This window comes from Schistocerca piceifrons, chromosome 1 (genome assembly GCF_021461385.2).
Source record: "Schistocerca piceifrons isolate TAMUIC-IGC-003096 chromosome 1, iqSchPice1.1, whole genome shotgun sequence".
Taxonomy (NCBI): Eukaryota; Metazoa; Arthropoda; class Insecta; order Orthoptera; family Acrididae; genus Schistocerca; species Schistocerca piceifrons.
The window spans coordinates 616,886,112-616,890,779 of record NC_060138.1 but is presented as its reverse complement, the minus strand read 5'-3'; the positions used below and the strand labels follow the sequence as shown (position 1 = coordinate 616,890,779).

Sequence of the window (4,668 nt, the reverse complement as noted above, 5' to 3'; positions counted from 1 at the left end):
GCCAATATCAAGTTAATAGCCTGGCTATATGTTTCTAACATGAAAGGGATATTTTGTAAATAAACCTTGAACTTTTTAATCGCAAATAAAATAAATCAGATGGTTCAAATGGCTCCGAGCACTAAGAGACTTAACTTCTAAGGTCATCAGTCCCCTAGAACTTAGAACTACTTAAACCTAACTAACCTAAGGAAATCACACACATCCATGCCCGAGGCAGGATTCGAACCTGCGACCGAAGCGGTCACGTGATTCCAGACTGCAGCGCCTAGAACCACTCGGCCACCCAGGCCGGCGCAAATAAAACAGCCAAAGCCTCTAATTCACGTACGGAGTATGCGATTCAGGCGACAACAGGTCTTGTATAAGTAGTAGGGCGCGTTACACCATTGTCTTCGTGTAAAGCAGACCTGCGACCCCTGCAGTTGTGCGTCTGTTTTAAAAATGAACTTCTTACTGAAGTTGGGCATTTACAACACTGGCGTACTAGCCAACGCCCTTTTCAGACTTTGGAATGCCACTTCTTATGAAGAAAGTCACTTGAATTTACTGTCTTTTTATGCTGAGATCATTTAGCGCTACAGCGAGATGGGCAAAATTACAAATGAATTTTCTGAAAAGTGATCATGCCTACAAAAATTCTACTGCTCTCGTATTGTTTCGGGGAGGGCATGAATGAATGGCCATAGTACGGCTGTGATCAACACTGATTCCATTAGCAGAAACTAAGTCTGTGGTGGTTTGACAGTGAATCCAGCCTTGCGATGTTCTTCGAAACTTAGATACGAAAAAACCTTTTAACCCGGTTGCATTCATAGAAATTCCAGTTGGTGGTAGAAGCCGTTCAGGTTCAGATACTTCAGATAGAGGAATCTGATAGTAAGTCTGATTAACGTCGAAAGTACTAAAAATCTTTGCTTTCTTAAACCATCCAAAACAGTTGTGCAGAATGGCTAACGGTGTCGATTTTTATTTAATGAATGGCAGTTCACCTCAGGACATGTCTTGCGCCTTTGGGACCACGCAAATGGGAGACGAATAGGGCAACTAGATGGAAGAATAACTCCCTACCTAAGCATTTCTTCTATGACAGCTTTCAGCTGCTTTACGCGAGATGGCTAGAGCAGATATGATGATGATGATGATGATGATGATGTTTGGTTTGTGAGGCGCTCAGCTGCGCGGTCATCAGCGGCCGTACGAAGTCCCAATTTTTAACTCAATCCAACTAGAAGCTGTCACTAATGATGATGATGAAATGATGAGGACATCACGAACAGCAAAGAAAATCCGCAGCCTGGCCTGGAATCGAACAGTAGATATGACGGATATCTTACTGGGATATTGTCAGTAAGTTCTGTCCTATATTCTTCCCCTTTCACTGCGTTCAAGCGATGGGGTAAAGAGGTCAGGAAACTGATCATACAGTTGGTACAGCAGGCCAACGTGTAGGCTAAAATTATAGTCTTGCTTGCTACGCGGTCTCGCCGTAAGTTGGCCGCTTGGCACGCCTTTATGACTGGTACTTGCAAAACTCTTTGACTATTGGTTTCACTGAATCCAAAAAAATATCCCTTTCCTCCAATCCAGAATGACAACCACCTTACACATAAAATCGGACCCTAGAACGGGAAAAACCTGTAAATTGCGAGCCGCCTTCATCTTAATGACCCAGGGAAGTTTTGAATACACACCTTAATGGGAGCTTTCCGCAGCAATTACATCTCAGCAAAATTAGCCACTCTACATGATTCTATTACCCTAGTAAAATAGGGAAGCTTGGATATAACACTAAAGGCCAAAGACCAGTCTCCATTAAGGAGGCACAACGAACTGCTGGAATCCAAAAGGTAATACATCGGTTCATTATTTACACTACCACACACATGGAGCATCTGCCGACTTTGCCTCGCAACGACTTTTTTATGAGACAGTCCTTCCCCTTCTGCCAGATACTAGACAGTTTCTCTGTTTGTGGACAGTTCCTCTCCCTGTAACCATTCCCTTGGCACCTATAACACCTAAGATCAAATAAAAGCAATAAATTGTCGGGTGCCTTTTGCTTGTGCAGCTGCTGGTTCCTTACCCCGCTCCCTACACAAGTGTCATCAGTTGTATGTACATGGATAGAGTATATATGTGACCGGTTTCCTAGGGTGATGATTCTACCTGTGTGTGCTTGGCGTGCAGTGCTGGTGACCTGTGCGGGGGATGATTCACGTTTACCGTTAACGGTAGATGCCTCGGAATGGAGAGACCTGTTGGAGTGCGGGAATGTAGACGTCTTAACCGGATTGTTCTCTAGATGACCGAATAGCGGAATAACACCTAGTATGTGTTGGATAGCTTTCGTGATCGCGTGGAAATTTGATGAGATTCAATATGAACTTGTGTTTGCACTGGGCCATTACCCCCTCCCATGTAAATTGTTCGGTTGACTGCTTCTTCACATTTCGCGTCTTTATTTAGCTGAGAGAACATCAACTGTTGTGCGTGAATCTAGCTTGTGGAAGACAGGTTTGCCGGTTCTCTAGACATGAGAAACAGTTTATTTGACTTGGTAAATTGTAGGGGTGATTAGGAATCTGTTACATCACAAACATTGGTATTCGGGAGTGGAAATATCTGTTTCCGCTATTTGTTTTGAGTTCTCATGTAAAGGTTCCCGCAGACGGGATAAGCGCTGAAGTTTCAGATTTGTAGAAAAATAATTTCCAGTCTGTATCAAATGGCTCTGAGCACTATGGGACTCAACTGCTGAGGTCATTAGTCCCCTAGAACTTAGAACTAGTTAAACCTAACTAACCTAAGGACATCACAAACATCCATGCCCGAGGCAGGATTCGAACCTGCGACCGTAGCGGTCTTGCGGTTCCAGACTGCAGCGCCTTTAACCGCACGGCCACTTCGGCCGGCGCCAGTCTGTATCTTCGGAATTATGTTGCACGAGCGATCGGTAGGCTACTGCTGTGTGCTTGATATCTAGATGTACATCGAAAATGGTATAATATTATGGCAAACAATGCGAAATACTTGTGTTCGCGTAATGCCAGAGTATGGAGATGGCTGTAGAAACGAAAGCAAGCAGGTGGGTCCCGACCAGAAATAGTACCGCATTTGTACCAAGGGGGAAACGGGCCAGTCTTTGCACATCAGTTCTGAGAGTGCCTTCGGTTCACCGAGGGCATCCTGATGTAAAAGGGGTGATTTTGTATGACGTGGGATACGAATTTTATGTTTACTACCGACAAGGTACGCGGTGATTTATTGATGGGTCGCCTGTCGGTTTCACATTCTAATATTCAAGTTCTCTCTTGTCCCCAGCGGGCGAGTATTGTAATTGAGTAAGAGTCTTTCCGTATTTGGCGACATGTAGGGTACGTTGCAGGGTTCAATTGTCGATGTAATATGGTGGTATGTGTAAAATAACTGCTGAAAATCTCGTCTGCAGAAGGAGAAAAAGGCTGACGGTACTTCCACACCGCTGGCATCAGTAATTCGGCGGGTAAATTCGATAAGAGCCGATCACAATGCTAGATTCATTCACAAGACAGCCTTTGTGCTGGGATGTACGAGCGTCTACAAACTGATTCGAACAAGATGCAGTCAAGGTATGTACAGAAAGTTCTGAGAAAGCAAATGTTCAAAGACAGGTTGAAGCAGGCCATCCATCTCTGGCGGGGATGTCGTCACTCATCCGCCACTGTGGCATTATGACATTTCCAGACCTGTAGCTGTAGGATACCGAAAATTGCGGCCATTTTTTCTCTTTTGTAAGACGGTGCTTCGAATTCTGTTTGCGTAATTGTTCTGATTTCCCCGTCTGTGCTTAGACAGCGCTCTCTTTCCAAACAACAAGATTGCTTTTATATAATTAACGGTGTTTTCATGAGCGTGAACAGGCTTTTAGCGGTGAGAACGTTTGCGTATTTTGAGAGCGGGAAGGATAACACGTGATGGACGGGCTGCCACGTTATTCTGCGCTATTTTCGTAAACAGGTTCTGTTAGGGCAAGAATTTCCGTGCATACAAGCCGAGACATCACGAAAATTCCTACAAAAGCGCACGTTAAGTATTTCTGGGACACTATGCAATTTGCGAGAGTTCGCTATATATACTGAGATTCGTTTCAGAACCACAGCCGTCAAGAGGAGACATTACTTTACATCGATCGGTGTCAGATTGCAGCAGCAATCGTAATATTTAATTGTAGTTAGACTGTTAAATATTATGTGAGTCTTGTATGTATTTGATGATCTGTGGACAACTTTCAAAAATGGCTCTGAGCACTATGGGACTCAACTTCTGAGGTCATTAGTCCCCTAGAACTTAGAACTAGTTAAACTTAAGGACATCACAAACATCCATGCCCGAGGCAGGATTCGAACCTGCGACCGTAGAGGTCCTGCGGTTCCAGACTGCAGTGCCTTTAACCGCACGGCCACTTCGGCCGGCCGTGGACAACTTTTTTGTGGGGTTTAACTTTCAATGCAATGTAGCGATCTGTGCAAAATAATTTTGCCTCTGAAAGTCTCGTCTGTGGAAAACACAGGCGGACGAGGCACCCACACTGGTAGTTTGATGGGTAAGTTGACTGAAAGCCTGGTTGTCCCTTTAGGAATGTGTCTTGGGAAGCATTACAAATTCTCTAGGCTGTGGACTGAACCG

The 4,668-nt window shown here is 44.5% G+C and overlaps 1 non-coding gene across 1 annotated transcript; it reads right to left on the bottom strand.

Annotated features, from left to right (window-relative positions):
• Nucleotides 1-208: 208 nt before the first annotated feature.
• On the bottom strand, nucleotides 209-292 carry Trnas-gga. Its single transcript is given in 2 exon segments — nucleotides 209-243; nucleotides 253-292. It is a non-coding gene; the product is annotated as a tRNA-Ser (tRNA).
• Nucleotides 293-4,668: the final 4,376 nt, after the last annotated feature.